This window comes from Polypterus senegalus, chromosome 10 (genome assembly GCF_016835505.1).
Source record: "Polypterus senegalus isolate Bchr_013 chromosome 10, ASM1683550v1, whole genome shotgun sequence".
Classification (NCBI taxonomy): Eukaryota; Metazoa; Chordata; class Cladistia; order Polypteriformes; family Polypteridae; genus Polypterus; species Polypterus senegalus.
This window is the reverse complement of record NC_053163.1, coordinates 40,646,943-40,666,550: the sequence shown is the minus strand read 5'-3', so window position 1 is coordinate 40,666,550 and position 19,608 is coordinate 40,646,943. Positions and strand designations below refer to the sequence as shown.

At 39.0% G+C, this 19,608-nt stretch overlaps 1 protein-coding gene across 1 annotated transcript in view; it reads left to right on the top strand.

The window, feature by feature from the left end:
• The window catches only part of ankrd46b (ankyrin repeat domain 46b), a 71,197-nt gene that overhangs the window by 12,381 nt on the left and 39,208 nt on the right, over positions 1-19,608 (top strand). The gene's annotated exons all lie outside the window — the stretch shown is intronic.

Below are 19,608 nucleotides of genomic sequence, written 5' to 3'. Positions count from 1 at the left end.
TCATCATAGAATGTTGTGCACAATATGAGCTTTGGCCTTCTTTATTTCCACAACCCTTTCAGTGGAATCCGTTTCATGGCCATCTTTGAATGACGGTATTGGGGTAGTCGCAGGATGTGGCCAGCCAGCCTCAATCACTGTTACTCAACAATTTCATACAGTGGATGTGCCTTCGCCCTTCTCCAGACCTCTTTGTTGGTAATCTGGCGTGACCACATTATCTTCAAGATATGGCTCAGACATCTCTTGTGGAACACATTCAGCTAATTTTCAGTTCTGACTGTACTCTTCCATGTTTCACTGTCATAAGTGACTTTTGGTAGAACAGTGGTGTTTAAGAACTGGAGTTTCCTGTCAGTGGTTATTGGTGGCAGACCAGATGGAGCACATTCTTTCAAAAACTGCTGCCTCTTTGCTGATCCTACAGTTAATATCAGCTTCAGTATCACCATTATTGCTCACTGTGTTGCTTAGATAGGTGAAGTGGTCCAATATTTCGAAATCTATCTGGTTAACCAGGATGGTCATTGTGGTTGGATTGTTGCTGCCATCCTTCTTCATTGTTTTTATTTTCTCTGTACTGATTCTAAGGTCAATTTTCTTAGCATTCTGTTCTATTTCCGATGTGACCCTTTGTAGGTCTTCAAAATTTATGGCCAGTAGGACAATATCATTGGCAAAGTCAAGGTATTTCAGCCTAGTTAGATTTTTCCATGGTGTACCTCAGATGGGCCCATTTGTTTTTTCCTTTAAAACAAAATCAACCGCTGATAAGAAGAGAAGAGGGGACAGGATACACCCTTGTCGCACACCAGTGATGATGTTGAAAAAGTCTATTCTTCCTGTTTCTGTCTTAATGCAGCGGTGGGAATTTGCATACAGGCTTCTGAAGATGTTGACGTAGCTCTGGGAAACACCATAAGACTGGGTGAAGTTCCAGAGGGGCTATTTGTGAACACTATCCAATGCCATCTTTGAGTTGATATAATTCAGGCGTAGTAGTCTTTGACGTTCAGCGCACTAGTTGATGATATTGCTGAGAAGATCTGTTCTGTGCAAGAGCTATTGCTCTGGAAACAAGCTTGTTCTTCCCGGCGTACACAGCAGCGTGCAGCCTATTCAGGAGCACGGTTCAGACTTCCTTGCCAAGAATAGACAGCAGAGTGATGCCTCGCTAATTGTTACAATTGGACAAGTCTCCTTTTTTCGGTAACATCATTATTGTGCTCTATTGTCAGTTCAGTGGCACCTTTTGTTATTTGATTGTTTCCACCATATTTAAGCATCTATGTAATTTCAACTAGTCCTGCTGCTTTGTTATTCCTCTTCGCCTTGATCGCGGCTGTTGTCTCCTGCTCTGTAACCGGTATACTAACTTCCTTTCATTTTTCATTAGTGTCTGTCATTGAAGAATCTTCTCCATTGCCTTTTCCCTTGCGCAAACCTTCTTGTTGAAATTTACTTCCTGTTTCTGTAGCGGTTATAGGGTTTTACAGGACCGAGTTGTTATACCTGCAGCCAACTTCCTCCTTTTGCTTCCGGACATAGGACCGGCATCTGCGGAGTTATTTGCTAACCACTTCAGTTTAATTTGAGATGAAATGCAAATATACTAAAAAAAGACAAATAGGGAAAATACAACTTTTAGGTAGTGTTGGTTTTTTTTAAAAAGTTAAAAGTCAGTTTTGGTAAATTGGCTAAGGGACTATTATATTATATCTATTGACCCATTTGCTGTTAACTTTCTTTGATTCACTTTATAGAGCACTTTCATAGGATTTACCAGCTACACTTATTTTTAACTCTGGACCTTCGACTAAATTACCTGGTTGCATTGTCAATGACTAACTGTGTAACTTTGACCAAGTCACCTAACCTTCCTCTGCTCCAGTTGTGAAAAAATGATTACAAAGCATTGTGTTACAGTCATTTGACGACAGACTCCATTTTGAATTGGCCATATATCAAATTGACTTTATGTTGGTCACAAAGTGTACACGTCATTACAGTTGAGGCTCTGCGGGTCTGGTGTGGGTTGTTGGTATGCCAACTTTAAGCACTGGTACAGAGTAGCACATGCCTAATTGCCTGTGTAAGGCAGTATTTCACAACTGCTGAATCGCATTGCTGGTGGGTCATGGGTTGCCATTGTTGGTTTGTTAGTGGGTCACTTAAGCTAGCGTTTCTCAACCACTGGGTTACCACCCACGTTGCCACCGATGGGTTACATTTTGCTGTTGTTGGTTTGGAAGTGGGTCACAGTGGTTTGCCAAAGTGATCAGCAGTGCTACACAATGTTTCTTGGTTTCTAAATGAGCACGTTTCACCAAGTTTCACCAGGTTTTCAGTTGCAGCTGGTGGGTTGTCACTGACTATAAAAAGGCAAAACTGGTGTGTGGGACCATAACGGCTGAGAACCACTGGTGTAAGGAAGGCATTGTAGGCTGAATATATAAGAATTAGCCACGTGGAACAGCACTGCCACAGATCAAACAAACCTTAAAGAGCCGTCCAACATACAAGATGATAAACCATCTCCCATGTTAAAGTGTTGTCCTTGTTATTTTTCAGATTAAAATAAACTATATACCTGAAATGTTATTTATTTTTTATTATTTATTTATTAATAATGTTAACTATTGTTAGCTTATTGTTCAGGGTCTAACAAATAAAGCCTTCTACTAAAATTTTAAATTTTCTTTAAAAGCTTTTTTCACTGGTAAAACATGTACACAAAACATGTATATATAATACATATACATCTGATGTATAAATATGGCATTAGCAGAAACAGCTAAAATAAAATAAAAAGCTTGTCTCAATTACAGCGCTATAATTCTAATAAAATGTTCATAAGATGTTTACCAAGAATTTAGAAGACTAACAGGATTGTCCAATTTAGAGATTCCCAAATGAGTAGGTATTTTTGAAAAGCAGGGTCCTCTCTGAGAATGGCATAGTGGTTATCACTGTTCCCTCATGAATCTAGCATCCTGGGTTTAAAATCTGTGACCATTTGTTGTCTGTGTGGAGTTTGCACAGTCTCCCTTTGTCAATGTTAATTTTACTTGTGGTACTCGTCTTTCCTTGCAATATCCCCCAAAACTTTGTAAAGTATGTTAGGTTTGCTTATAATTGAAATTTGGCACCTTTTTGTGTGTATGAGTAGGTGAGGATGTTTTCATGTTCATATCTGTATGTGGACTTTGACAACATTATACATTGACCAGTTGTGAACCTTATGCCAAAGACAGGACAAAATCTTGTTTCCCAATTGGCAAACCCTTGAAATCAAACCTGATGAATAAGATTTTTGAAAATTTTGTGCCAAAATAATTTTAATGTTTAGAAATGTAAAATTTGTTCCTTTCTATCAGACAGTAATGTGGAAGACCAAAAAATGTATATAAAAAATATCTAGGATGCTCAAGACTTTTGCACAACATCCAATATACAAAATTAAGACTTGGTATTTTTTTATATTTCTTTTTGATAAACCGCTTTGTAATGCTACATAATAGACTTGCTATGTACAAATATCATAGGTACAGTTGGACACCTTGTACACACTTCTTTTTTAATAGTGTGTTAAAACGTTAGTTTGTTTATACAGTAATCCCTCGCTATATCACGCTTCGACTTTTGCGGCTTCACACTTTCGCGGATTTAAATGTAAGCACATCTAAATATACAGTATATCACGGATTTTTCGCTGGTTCGTGGCTTTCTGCGGACAATGGGTCTTTTAATTTATGGTACATGCTTCCTCAGTTTGTTTGCCCAGTTGATTTCATACAAGGGACGCTATTGGCGGATGGCTTAGAAGCTACCCAATCAGAGCATGTATTACATATTAACTAAAACTCCTCAATGATATAAAGATATGCTTCCCGCACGGTGCTTCATTGTTTGCTTCTCTCTATCTCTCTCACTCTCTCTGCCTGACGGAGGGGGTGTGAGCAAAGGGGCTGTTTACACAGAGGCTGTTTGCCTAGAGGATACAGACGCTCCTCTACAAAATGCCGCTTTATCGCGGTGCTTCGGCATACTTAAAAGCACGTATTGATTTTTTGATTGTTTGCTTTTCTTAGCGAGCGCTCTCTCTGACATTCTCTGCTCCTGACGGCACTCCTTTGAAGAGAAGATATGTTTGCATTATTTTAATTGTGAGAAAGAACTGCCATCTCAGTCTTGTCATGGAGCACAGTGTAAACTTTTGACTAAAGGTTGTTATTTCATGTCTAGAGGGCTCTAATAATTTTAACAGTGTGGGAGAGTTTATAAGGGCTTAAAATATATAAAAATAACCATACAAACATATGGTTTCTACTTCGCGGATTTTCACCTATCGCGGGGGGTTCTGGAACGCAACCCCTGCGATCGAGGAGGGATTACTGTATACTTGTTAATTTTTTTTAAATATAACTACAGGTAAAATTCCGTTACAACTAACTACCAGAGACCTAAAAAATATTTTGTTGTAATGAAAATTTCGAAGTAATGAGATTCTGTATTTGTTACTATAGTGCTTTCTTTAACTTGCATCCAGGAGTTTGCAATTGTTTCAATAGCTTCTTTCATGTTAATCTCCTCCTGTCTACAAGTTATGCTAAGGTGAATGTTTCTCAGCATTTCCTTGTGATAATACACTTTCAGGATGAGAATGATGCCCAGATACAATGGCTGAAGCACTGCTGTGCAATTGGGTAGGAGGAATTCAACGCAAACATTATCTAAATGCGGAAGCATGTTGTGGGTAGCACAGTTATCAATCAGAAGCCAAATCATCCTTTTCTTCTTCTTCATATTGTGAGGTTTCTGAACTCTTTTGGGATCCCCCCACCCAAACGGGGTGACATGCCAAAGTGTGTCCCAAAGCGTGATTGCTGCGTCTGTGGAAGATTGTTTGTCCGTTGCCAGGGCAGGGCAACAGCAGGCTTATGGCGCTGCAGTGAAGCACCACAGAAGCAAATCCTAAACGATAGGGGTCCCTGTCATGCTCCCCAAAACACAAGGCTGAGTCTCAGTACTTTAGTAAAACCAACTTTATTCAGCTTGAAAAAGGAACAGGACAGTTGTTTATTGTAGCGGGATCTGACACTCTCCTATACACAGACACAGCAGTCAAGCATGGTTGTGGCCAAGTAATCCTGTTCCCTGTATTTACAATGTTCCTTGCATCACCCATCAAGATCTTTTTTTTGTTTGCTTTGATGAAGAGCCACAACAGAGCTGTGAGCCTGCTATTGCCCCAGCAATGGCTAAGCAGTCTTCCACAGACACGGTGATTGCGCTTTGGGATGTTACGTTTGTGTATAAATGGTGTATAAATGGGGTGGAAAACGTTTAGCCTCAGTCTTTATGTTGAGAATTTTTTAAGATCCTGTAGTATTTGTATTTGATAGATGGGGGCTTTTGGTACAGCACAGCTTTTCACTAGAAGTACTTTTTTAGAATAAAAAACACTGTCCCACATCAAATGATTATTAATTTTATAGTGCTCTGTAAAACATGTTTTTTATAATGAGAAATGAGTGTTTAGGGGTATCTAAAAATAAAAATAAATATTATTTTTGCAATCTCCTGCAAAAATAACATCACAAATCATTATTTCATTTAATACCTAATTAAGTGCTATAAACATTTTATATACCAAAAGCAGGGGTATCTTTTGTGGTTTAAGTTGTTTTACTTTTAAAATTTTATTAAAACGTTCACATTTATTAGCTGAAAAGAAGCCATTTGTGATGACTGTATGGGCTGTAAACAAACTACTGTACATTAACCGTGTAATTCACTAAATTATATGATGGGTCAAAACTGACCCAAAAGGCATCGTTGTATTGAAAATACAGAGTAGTTTGGTGGTTTGCATTTGGAATCCTTTTTGCTTTTAAAACCCTCACATTTCTCAGCCTAAAAAGTTATTTTTAGGATGTTTTATGCATTTTGGACAAACAAAGCACCCTAAATGCTGCAAAAATCCATTAAAATCAATAGTAGGTCACAACTGACCTGAAGAACTGAGCAGTGTTCAAAATGTGTAGTAGTTGTACAAAAAAGTGACAATTGGAAAGAGATTTGCTTTTTGTAAAGTTAGGTCACTTAGCAAAAAAAGCCTTCTCATTCTTGAGCTGAAAATATAACTTTTAGGATGGCTTCTTGCTGGTGAAAACCAAATTACGCTGAATGTAATTAAATCCATTAAAGTCAATGGTGGGTCAAAACTGAGTTGAAAAATAAATAAATAATTACAGACTGTACAAATAATATGTTTAACATTTTTAAACTTTTTTGTTAATTTGGAGTTAATATTGGAAAAGTTTCAAAGTTTCATCCTGAGCATATTAAATTTGAGGTGCTTTTACTGATTTCAAACACAAAAACTGGTCAAATTTAACCTGAAGACATTCAAGTCCAGTCAAGTTGGGGAGCATGCACTGGTATAGTGAGTTGCTGTACCCACTACATGGCGAAACAACTCAGGATCCCGGTTGGCAACCCCCCAGGCAGACATGCGGTCCAGTCCTACCCTCCGGAAATGACCCTCCATCTGCCGTACCAGGTGTTAACATGGGCGACCCCTTGGCCTGGTCCAGCCACTTGGGTCCCCAACAATGAGCCGGATCACCCTCAGGGAAACGCGCCACATGGCCATAGTGCCGTAACTGACGCTCCCTCACAATGCAGGTAATGTGCCTCATTTGGGACTCCATGAGCAACCGCTCATTCGACCCAAAGTTAAACCAATGGTACCCAAGGATTTTTTGGAGAGACACACTACCAAAGGAGTCCAGTCTTCGTATCAGGTCACTGGATAGTGTCCATATCTCACAACCATATAGCAAGACAGGAAGCACCAGGACTCTAAAGACTTGGACCTTCGTCCTTTTGCATAGATATCGGGAGCGCCACACACCCCTTTCCAGCGACCTCATGACCTCCCATGCTCTCCCAATCTGTCTACTGACTTCACAAGAAGAGTCACCAGAGACATGAATGTCACTGCCAAGGTAAGTAAACTCCTCAACAAGGTCAACACTCTCTCCGCACACAGACACACTGCTGATGGCTGTGCCCAAAAGGTCATTAAAGGCCTGGATCTTTGTTTTTATCCAGGGTACTCGCATGCCCAGACACTCTGACTCCTCACTCAGTCTCTCTAGCGCCCCGATCAGAGCCACCATTAATTCCACGAAGATCACAGCATTGTCAGCAGTCAAGATCCGTGAATCTTTCTTCACCAACAGATGCCCCACAGCCGCTGGACCCCACGACCTTGCCCAACACCCAGTCCATACAAGCATTGAACAGAGTAGGAACAAGAACACACCCCTGACAAACCCCAGAATCAACTGGGGAAAAACGCAGAGGTCCTGCCTCCACTCTGCACAGCACTCGTAGTACCAGTGTACAGGCCAGCCATGATATCCAGCAACCTCGAGGGGATCCCGCGAACCCTCAGGATGTCCCACAGGGCAGCTCGATCAACTGAGTTGAACGCTTTGCGAAAATCAACAAAGGCTACAAAGAAACTCTGCTGATATTTGCGTTTGCGCTCTATGAGAACCCTCAGTGCCAGGATGCGGTTGATGATAGACTTCTTAGGCGTAAAACCAGACTGTTCCGGTTGCTGGTAGGTGAGCAAGTGATCACGGATCCTATTGAGGATGACCCTAGCAAGGACCTTATCCGGCACCGAGAGCAGTGTTATTCCCCTGTAGTTGCTGCAATCCAGGCGATCACCCTTCTCTTTCCAAATACGGACAAGAAGTCCTGTTTTCTAGTCAGTTGGGATGATGCCAGTCTCCCAAATGGAAGCAAAGATTGCTTGCAATGCCAGGAGGACTGCCTTACCACCAGCCTGGAGATGTTCACCTTGGATACCACATATCCCTGCAAACCCAGTTGGTTCACCACCTGTGCAATCTCCGTGAGATTGGGTGGTTCACAGCTAATTGGAGGATCAGCCTCAAGAACCATGGACCCAGAGATATCCAACGTCCTAGCTGGAGGATCAGCTTTAAATAACTCCTCAAAGTAGCCAGCCCCGCTGGTCACAACTACAGTGTCATCTGTAAGGACCGTTCCATTAGCTGCCCTGACTGCGACTCTCCGAGGAACAGATTCAGATGTGTGTAATGCATTGATTCCTCTGTAAGCAGGACGTGGGTCGCCAGACAACAGATGGTGTGTCACTTGTTCACAGATTCCTCTAACAAACGCCTCTTTATCTGCCCTCGGAGCCCTCATAGCCGTCCTTCTCAGTTCCCGGTACAGACCAGAGTTGCCATTGAGCCATGCGCTGCGACTCCTCTCGATGATATCCAGGGTGCCCTGTGAGATGAAACACCTCCTTCTGGGAACACACGTAACACCAACACAGCCCTCAGCAACCTTCAGGGTCTTGTCGCGGAAGGTCTCCCACATCACATTAGGATCGGCAGTCATACCCAAATCTGAAAGTTCCTTACACAAACTGCGTGCAAACTCATTAGAAACAGCCTGGTCTTGGAGTCTGGCCAAGTCCAGGCTCATTTTCCTAGTAAGCTGGATCCTAAGAATAGCAACAACAAGTCTGTGGTCAGAATTCACAAACTGGGCACATCTGAAGACCCTGCAGTTTTGCAAGAGCCTCAAGCGTCTGCCCACGAGGATGTGATCGATCTCCTTAACCGCACCACCAGTATTGGAGTACCAAATCCAACGATGCGGTTCAGGGCACTGGAATCCGGATTCAGTGATTCGCAGCCCCTGACCTTTTGCAAAGTCAAGGAACATGGAGCCACTTTCACCATGGTCACCAGACCCATGGGGACTGAGACAATTCTCATAGCCAGCCCTGTCAGTGCCAGTGGCTGCATTGAAGTCGCCCATGACCAGAGGAGTGGGCACCCATCAACCACCGAATGAAGCTGCGAATAAAATGTCTCTCTTGCCGAGACATTACTCACCACGGTGGGAGCATATGAGACAACAGACAAGGCACCTAGGGAGTGCCGTAATCCGAGTCCCATAACACACTCTTTGAAAGGAGTGACATCGGACACCATCGGAAGAAGCCAATCCGCTAAAACAACAAGAAGACATTGTGGAGAATGAAGTGAATAAAGTTAGTAAGGGTAGTATACACCATCAAAGATTTATATGCAAGTTGCGTTTTAGTCATTAGATGACAAATTTTGGATTATATGGTTTTCACAGGCACAGTGCTTTCTGATTTTGATGCAAAAAGAAGGTACATTTTTGTGTAGATCTTAAGAGAGCTTTAGTAAAAGCTTTAACCTTTTTTGTACAATATTTTTTATTGTTCAACCTTGTAAAGCAAAATGCACATATTTGGGTTACCTGTACATCCCCCTCTCATCTGATTAGCTATTGATTTAATTTGATTAGCCAAAAGTTATAACATTGGCTTTAAATATGGAAAAGAGTAATCCATAAAAATTATATTAGTGACTTAGTACTAGGTTGTTGTACCATGTTAGCCATTATGAATGTAGAGAAAAGCCAAGCAAAATGACACCTTTTATTGGCTAACTAAAAAGATTACAATATGCAAGCTTTGAGGCATCAGGCCCCTTCTTCAGGCAAGATGTAATCATTACATCTTGCCTGAAGAAGGGGCCTGAGTTGCCTCGAAAGCTTGCATATTGTAATCTTTTTAGTTAGCCAATAAAAGGTGTCATTTTGCTTGGCTTTTCTCTATATTAGTGACTTAAAAATAGTATATTTCAGAATTCTTAATTTAAACCATTTTAATTTATTCTTTGAAAGAATTGAAAAAATCAGATTTGTTTTTTTAGCTTAATTATACTGTACAGTAATGCAAAAATATCTGTGGAAAATTAACAAAAAAATCATATTTTGCAGATTTTTATGTTAAAATATTAGTCATATGTTCATTGTACATAAGTGTACGCAGAACATAAAAGTAAACATCTTGCAGTATAAGAGATGTAAATCACTTCTAGGACAACTCTTAACATTATAGCACACTATATACATATATCTTTAACACATTGCATATTTTGATGTAAGAAAATGAGCAATCTTAATGTGAACCACAGCTCATTTTTTAACTTGACATGTTTAGAACAATTTAAATCTTAAATTTAAAGATTGCATTTGTGCAACTTTATCACTTCATCCATGTACAGCAGCTAAATTTATCAGTGTGAAGAATATGTTAAACTCTTGTGCAAAATATACTGTCAAAACAGTGTTTATCTATGACTCTGTGTTCTATGAATTAATTTAAAAGTAACAACTGGAATTTACCTTACTTATGTGCAGGTGTAAAGAGCTTTTTAAAAAGATTGTTCTTCCCTTTAGAAATTTTCGCATTTTATTGTTACACAACATTTCAACACAGTGGATTTATTAATACAGCTTTTTTAAAAGTGATCAGCTGAAAAAGACACTTTACTGTACCATTATAGTCAAAGCTAAGTTAATTACAAATATAAATCACAAAATAGTTAAGTGCATATGTATTAAACCCCATTTAATATGAAACAATTAAATCATCCCTGGTGCAGCTGGTCAGTCAGTATTTGGCAGTTGTACCTTTGGCAGCCATGACAGAATTGAGTGAGAGTGTGCAGATTTCTCTCCTTCTATCCACTCTGCCATTTTTCCTCATTCATCTTTCTGGTTGCATTGGAAATGTGAGTAAGCCACCTTTTATAAATCTAGCTGTACATTTTCAATTGGATTAGATCTAGTTTGTGATTCAACCACATCAGGACATTAATGTTGTGTTTAAACCATCCTTATGGTACCTTTGGTTTTATATTTTGGGGTTGTTGTATTGCAAGAAAACCGTACTAAGATTTCCCTAAATTTTGCTGCATTAGTTTTACCCTTTAGGTGGAATGACTGCACAGTGGTAGTGCTGCTGCCACCTCACAGTAAAGAGACGAGGGATCCTGTCCTAGTGTCTGGGGGGTTTCCTGAGGTAAACCAGTTTCCTCCCACTGTCCAAAGACATGCAGGTTAGGTTTATTGGATATGCTAACTTGACACCAGTTTGTTTATGTGTATGCGTTCACTCAATAATGGACTGGCATCCTGTCCTGGGTTTGTTCTTGATTTGTGCCCTATGCTAGCTGCCTGGATAGGCTACAGCAACCCCCACCCCCTACCACCATGGCTGTAGTCTGGATTAAGCAAGTTAGGAAAATTACATGACAAGACGAAAAACCTCACAACGCATCCAATGTCTTTGGCAGAGAAGCAACTCTACACCATGATGCTGCCACCACTGTGCTTCACAGTGGGAATGGTGTGTTTTGGATAATTTGCAGTGTAATATGTTTTTTTGGAAAACATGCTATAGAAATAAATATTGTTGCTGTTGATTTAACAGGAATGCAATGCCTATTCAGTAACTGAGGAATTTTCTTGTCTTCAGCCCCTAACTTGTGTTTTTCATGGAGTTGCCTGGAGTGTTCTTTTATTTTCGTTGTGTAGGTCTGGTGCACATATCGACTCACCACAAGTTGGACCTTCCAGATACAAGTCTATTTATACTACAGTCAATTGAAACCCAAGGCAGTGATTGATGTGACTACTAAAACCAAATGGCTGTACCAGTGTGGATTTTGGTGTGTCATATTAAAGTGGTAAATACTTATGCTATCAATTATGTTGTGTTTTATATTTGAGATCTGTTTTCACTTTAACATTAGTCTTTTTCTGTTGATCAGTGTTAAAAAAGCCAAATCAAATCCACTGGGATTCAATGTTCTATAACAAGAAATGTGACAGCTTCCAAGGAAGAGAAGACTTCTTATATGAGCTGCAACTAATTCTGTCAAATCTCCTCTTGCTCTAAGTCTTCTTAGACTGAGTTTTCTTTTGACTTCAATTTATTGCTTGACTAGTCACTCATATCCTATAATTCTGGACCAATCTTTGTTGCACTCTTTTCGGCCTTCTTCAGTGATGTGATGTCTTTTTTTAGTATCACAACTGGAAAATTAATTATGATTTTATCAAACTCTGTCTTCACTTTAACATTACCAGAATATTGCCTTTTAATTGACATGGTGTACTGACTCATAGTGGAGAGTTAGGAGTGCATTAGAACTGTACAGTATCTACTAATCTAGTTTTTTTGTCTAAATCATTTATAAAAATTTTAAAAAATTAAGGTCCTTGAACTTGATACCGAGTATTTTACCACCTATTGGTTGCCATTAGCTAAACTGAACAGCTGCTACTTTGGCAGTTGTGGAAGTCAATCCTAACACAGACAGACACAGTGATAGAAGTCCAAGAGCACACACTTTATTTCTTTTCCTTTTCAGTCCCTTCTTTCTTTCTCTTTTCCCCTCACTTTCTTTATTTCTCTCTCTTCTTCTGCCGCCTACACTCCCCATCAAAAGCTTTGTCTTCCTCCTACCGACTCCAGGTCCGCAACTGTCTAGGCGCCACCTGGCGGTGGCCACAGACCCCAGCAGGGTTGAGCTTCCAATCCCGTGGCCCCAATACAATCCAGGGGGGTTGCCCTCTAGTGTTCAGGGGAGGTACTGCCCCGAATATGTCCTTTCCCCGGCTCTTCCATCACAAGGACGTCCAGCTTTCTGCCACACAGTATTATTAAATAATGATGATCAAAAGTAAGATAGCTTTTGGGCATTTTATAGGCAATTGCAATTCACAGTAATTTCTTGAAAAAGTAATAAATGTGAGAAATAATACCAGACACTGCTCATTTGTTTTGCGCTCATAAATATCTAGTAACCTTTTGCAGTGTGTTTTTAGTTTTACTTAGGGGGAATTCAATTTTTATAATGATCAGAAGAAAAAAATCACAATAGATTTAAGTTCCTTTTTTATGTACTTTTCCTTAAAATATTTCATTGGAGTTGAATAAAATTAGTCACTGTAAGACAGGCCATAAATATATTAAAGTGTTTGGTAGTCATTAAGGTAACATTTAGATAAAGCAGTTTTATATTTATTTAAGCTTTAAGTTTAAACTAAGCTTAAGTTTATTTTGATATTCTATTTATAAAATAGTTTGCTTTCTTGTATTCCAGTGTTCTGCAATTCTTATAAGGCTACAAATATAAGTACAGGTCTATTGATTTTAATTTATAGTATAACATAGAGAAAAGCCAAGCAAAATGACACCTTTTATTGGCTAACTAAAAAGAAGCCAATCAAAGGTGTCATTTTGCTTGGTTTTTCTCTTCATTCATAATGGCTAACAAGGTACAGCACCCTAGTACTATAGTATAACATGCAATATTAATATCTTCTAAAGTTAAACATTTAGAGCACATGGGACCCCCAATTCTTTTTCTTTCCCTCCCTCACCCTGTAATGGACATACTGAAGGTTACATTTACTGACAAGAGTGGTTTGCTGAGGACTTTTGGGGATGGGTTGTTTATGTGTGATCCTAAATCTAGATTTTTTTCTTCAATTCACTGCTGCTGATTATATTTGAGATGTTTCTCAAGCAAGAATTAGGGATTTTAAATGCTTTATTAGCCTATGAACAGAGGTCAATTATGGTAACATGGTTGTTAGCTTTTAAGATAAAATATGTGTTACTTACAAAACATGAATATATTTACAGACGTATCAAGTTAATCATTCTGAATTAAACTATTACGATTAAAATAATAGGTACACATTAAATCGGTATAAACAAACAAACCTACATTTAACAAAATCCAATATCCACTTTGCTCAGTGTTTTATACCAGTAATAAAAACAACACATTGTTTTGTTTGATCAGAAATATTTTCACTTTTCACAAAAATGTATTACCAACAATCTGGCAAAAGAAGCTTTATTTCTTTTTAACCATCTGTTGATCTCATGTGTTTCAAGACCCTATACCGAAAATTTGATAAATGCTTGTTAAATATTCACATAGTAATTCAAATGCACACAAAGTAATTCAGTCTTAATATTTGATACTAGGGATGCACCGAAATGAAATTCTTGGCCGAACCCGAATAATAATAAAATGCTTGGCCAAATACCGAACGCGGTGTTTTGCATTTTTTTCCATTTATTTTGCCAATTGTTTCACCATTACAATAATTAAATAGTAAAAATTTGCTTTTTACTATTTTGTGTTGCTTTTCAGAGAAATAAATCAAATAACAAAATACAATTTCAAAATATTTATTTAACACTGAACATTTTTTTTAACATTCCAGCAGATATTATTCAAACAAAGCACAATATAACTTAAAATAAATAAATTAGTAAAATAAAAAAATATTTTTATTTGGCCATCTTTGAAGCCCCCCTTCTTGAGTAGCCTATGTTAGGCCTATAACTGACTGCTGAAAGAATGTAACTCTGTATGTCTACAACAACAAATGTGCATTGAATAGTGCAAAAAATGTGGATGAACCCACAACAAATGAATAACTGTCCTAGACATAAGCCTACTTAGCCTACTTCTTCAGGAAAAGTGGCAGGTTCTTCTTTATGAAAAGTAGCTTCTCTGCTTTCTCACATGAAAGTCGGTTCCTCTTCTCATCGATGACATGAGATGCAGCACTAAACAGTCTCTCGCTGTCGGTGCTTGTGCATGGAGCAGACAAGTACCTGCAGAATAGTTGAAATTTTTATTGCAGTTTTCTGACAGTTGCTCATTTCAAAACGAACAATGTCTTCAAGATAATGAAATGGTTGAAACCCAGTGTAGGCCTACTATTTTACTACACTGAAAATAGTTAAATTTTCACAAAATACATAATATAAAATATAGGTAGTAACACTTTACAATGTTTCCTTTTGTTAACATTATTGCATTAACTAACAATGAGCAATACATTTGTTATGGTATTTATTAATCTTCGTTAATGTAAGATAATAAAAAATATTTAGTTCATGTTAGTATAAGTGCATTAACAATTTTAACAAATAGGCCTACCACTTTTGATACTTTTTAATTCGAAAATTAAAAATGTGATACTTAGTTTTAATACTGTATTAGTAAATGTTAACATTAAGATTAATAAATGCTTTTAATAAGGGTTTTTCATTGTTAGTTAATGTTAAAAATAGAAACTACTTATAAAGTGTTACCATAATCCAAAATATAAATAAAATCTTAAATTAATTTCCCATAGAAGTAGCCTACCTGCGTGCCATCTGCCAGGTCGGAAAGCGGCCTTGATTGGTCCTCCAAAATTCGAGAGGGTTATTGCTCCTGGGGATGGGGACTTCTGAGAGATAACCATCTAACTGTTGAGCGGTTGAGCTTGTCCTCTGTCTTGCAAATGGGTTATTCTCTTGGAGGATCTCATCAAACATGTCAGACAGCGAGACTGTGCGCGGCTCATCTATAGTACAAGCCCGTTTACTCTCTGCGCTGTTCTCTCTGCGGTTATCACCTGACCGTCTCCATCACCTAGCGGCTTTCCCAAATCCAACTCGGCCTGGATCATTTCTCATGTGCGCAGCTTTTTCCCCACATCCAAGTAATGATCTTTATATCGTGGATCAAGCACAGTCGCGATGCAGTACAGGGGTTCTGAGTCCGCCTGACTAAATCGTGTGCTGACAGCTTCCAAGAGCGCACTTTTAGTTGTTTTAACTCCGTGGTCTGTTTCAGCCTCTTTGTTTAAAAGACGCTTTAGTGCTGCAAGTAAAGGTATGACGTCTGCCACAGATGCATCAGATGAGCTTATCTCTTTGTTATCTGCTCAAAGGGGAGAAGAGAGAGAACGTTCTCGATTAACACCCACTGGTATGTGGTGAATGTCGCGGGCAGGTCATGATCTGCTATGTATGTAGCCAAGACTCGCTTTTGCACAAAAAGGCTTTCCAGCATATAATATGTACTGTTCCACCTTGTGCTCACATCTTGTTGGAAACGTTTTTGTGGCGTTCCGAACTGTTCTTGGATAGATTGTAGGCGCATAGGCAAGCGGTGAATATTTAAAATGGCCAACAATTTTCCTGCCTATCACTATCACATCTGCTATACTGCGCTGACTCAACAATCCCTCGTTGACCGCCAGTTGAATTGTGTGTGCCATACACCATATGCCTTTCAGATCACTATCTTCCATGGCTTTAGCCATATTTCTTCGTTGTCACTGACTACGCATGCACTTTAGATCGGTCGATACGCCAAGTGTCAAACATGTTGGCAACGCCGGATATGGCTACAGCTGTATGGGACCCTCTAAACTCTTGTGAGTGAAGCACAATCTTTTGTAGCTTGAAATCTGTGTCGATCCACTGCGCAGTTAAACTCAGCATACTGGTGGGGCTCACATCCGAGCTCCAAATATCAGTTGTGAAGCTGAGGGCTGCAATATCTGTAGCCAAGAGCTCATGGACGTGAGTTGAAACGACGTTATACATCTCAGGTAAGCACACGTCTGAGAAATGTCGTCTACTAGGCATGGTGTAACGGGGCTCAATATGGTCTATAAGCCTGCGAAATCCAACATCCTCTACAACAGAGAATGGTTGATCATCCAATGCGATGAATTCCATTATCCTTTTAGTAATACCTTTAGCTTTGGCACTGTCATTGGCAAACTTTTTTGCCTTTTCTAAAAAGTCAGCCACAGATGGAGTTGGTGTCTTAGGACTGGGAGTAGCTACTTTTCTTTTCGTTGCTGCTGTTGCCTTAGCCGCCGCCGTGTCTTTCTCGTACTCTGCATGATGTTCGGGGTGTCTTGATTTTAAATGATAAATTAAACTTGAAGTGCTGTACGTTTTTGCAGATGCACCCCCTCTGGACAATTCAGCAGAACAGTGTCTGCAAACAGCCGTTTTTGCCTCTTTCTCTGACGCTTTAAAGTGCTTCCACACTGCTGACATTTTTGCTGCATAAAGCACGCTCCTCTCACTCTACGCGGGTTACTATTTGATCGCGTCATTAAAAACGTCATTGTTCGGCAAAATTTATTCGGCCTTTTACTTATTCGGCCGAACACCGAAAGTGCTTTTTTTGGCTATTTTCGTCCGAATAATTTCGGTTGCCGAACATTCGGTGCATCCCTATTTGATACTCTTTCCAAAATGTAGTTTTTTATTTGGCATTAAATTTAATAAATATATGTGCATTTGTGCAATTCATTAAACATGCATAGTGCAAGAAAGTAGGCAAATCACTGTATAGCCTCTTGGCCATTTACTTTTTTTTTTTAATTAATTACAACCAGTAGTGCATACAATAGGTCTTAATTTTTATAAAAATGAAAGTTGTTGTATTGTGAGTCTTTCCTTCACAATAACCTATAAGATTATGCTGGTCTGAACTGTTAGAGACATTGTCTGTTTAAATCACAGTGCCTCAATGTATACAGTGGGATGCAAAAGTTTGGGCAACCTTGTTAGTAGTCATTATTTTCCTGTATAAATCGTTGGTTGTTACGATAAAAAATGTCAGTTAAATATATCATATAGGAGACACACACAGTGATATTTGAGAAGTGAAATGAAGTTTATTGGATTTACAGAAAGTGTGCAATAATTGTTCAAACAAAATCAGGCAGGTGCATAAATGTGGGCACCACAAAAAAGAAATGAAATCAATATTTAGTTGATCCGCCTTTTGCAGAAATTACAGCCTCTAAACGCTTCCTGTAGGTTCCAATGAGAGTCTGGATTGTGGTTGAAGGTATTTTGGACCATTCCTCTTTACAAAACATCTCTAGTTCATTCAGGTTTGATGGCTTCCGAGCATGGACAGCTCTCTTTAACTCACACCACAGATTTTCAATTATATTCAGGTCTGGGGACTGAGATGGCCATTCCAGAACGTTGTACTTGTTCCTCTGCATGAATGCCTTAGTGGATTTTGAGCAGTGTTTCGGGTCGTTGTCTTGTGGAAAGATCCAGCCCTGGCGCAGCTTCAGCTTTGTCACTGATTCCTGGACATTGGTCTCCAGAATCTGCTGATACTGAGTGGAATCCATGCGTCCCTCAACTTTGACAAGATTCCCAGTCCCTGCACTGGCCACACAGCCCCACAGCATGATGGAACCACCACCATATTTTACTGTAGGTAGCAGGTGTTTTCTTGGAATGCTGTGTTCTTTTTCCTCCATGCATAACGCCCCTTGTTATGCCCAAATAACTCAATTTTAGTTTCATCAGTCCACAGCACCTTATTCCAAAATGAAGCTGGCTTGTCCAAATGTGCTTGAGCATACCTCAAGCGGCGAAAAGGCTTCCTCTGCATCACTCTCACATACAGCATCTCCTTGTGTAAAGTGCGCCGAATGGTTGAATGATGCACAGTGACTCCATCTGCTGCAAGATGATGTTGTAGGTCTTGGTGCTGGTCTGTAAGTTGACTCTGACTGTTCTCACCATTCGTCGCTTCTGTCTATCCAAAATTTTTCTTGGTCTGCCGCTTCGAGCCTTAACTTGAACTGAGCCTGTGGTCTTCCATTTCCTCAATATGTTCCTAACTGTGGAAACAGACAGCTTAAATCACTGGGACAGCTTTCTGTATCCTTCCCTAAACCATGATGATGAACAATCTTTGTCTTCAGGTAATTTGAGAGTTGTTTTGTGACCCCCATGTTGCTACTCTTCAGAGAAAATTAAAGGAGGAGGGAAACTTACAATTGACCCCCTTAAATACTCTTTCTCATAATAGGATTCACCTGTGTATGTAGGTCAGGGGTCACTGAGCTTACCAAGCCAATTTGAGTTCCAATAATTAGTTCTAAAAGTTTTGGAATCAATAAAATGACAACGGTGCCCAAATTTATGCACCTGCCTGATTTTGTTTGAACAATTATTGCACACTTTCTGTAAATCCAATAAACTTCATTTCACTTCTCAAATATCACTGTGTGTGTCTCCTATATGATATATTTAACTGACATTTTTTATCGTAACAACCAACGATTTATACAGGAAAATAATGACTATTAACAAGGTTGCCCAAACTTTTGCATCCCACTGTATAAAATAAAATCAGGAAATTACAATTTGTCTTCTGACCTCTAGGAGGAGCATAGCTCAAAAAGAAAGAAAAAACTCCTCTTAACATATTGAACAATCATGGTTGATTTCTCCTGAGTTTCTGCTTAAGCATGCTACTTTGTACATATAGAGAATTACATTTTTGTGAAGGGTTTTGTTTTTAAGAGTCATATTTGTTTTGTTGAGTTTTCATATGCTTTTTTAAAGTAATGGTGCTCTAGCTATAAGCCAAGTATGCATTACAAATGTACTGTGAGAAGAAAAAAAATATATATATAATATGAAAAACCATCTCAAGTACATCCATAATACACATTGGCATTTATTTTAGGCATAAGTTTGTATGATGTAAATAAATACTTTCATCTTTTTCAGTCATATAGCAGCTTTCATTTTGCTAATACAATGTGAAAGTCTTACTTAAATGTGTGTATATCTTACAGGTATGTAAAACTGGTGGAAATAACATGACTCTTTATGGTGGATGGACACATTAAGGTAGCATTTTGGGGCTCCTCGGTTGTACTTGTCTCCTCCTCAAACCAAACATAATTATCAGAAAGGCTCCACCTTTATTTGGAATTCTTGAGATCTTAAGTGTCTCCCACATGACAAAGAAGGTTTCTCTCTTTCAAGATAATTTCAAATGAACGCAATAACAAATCAGC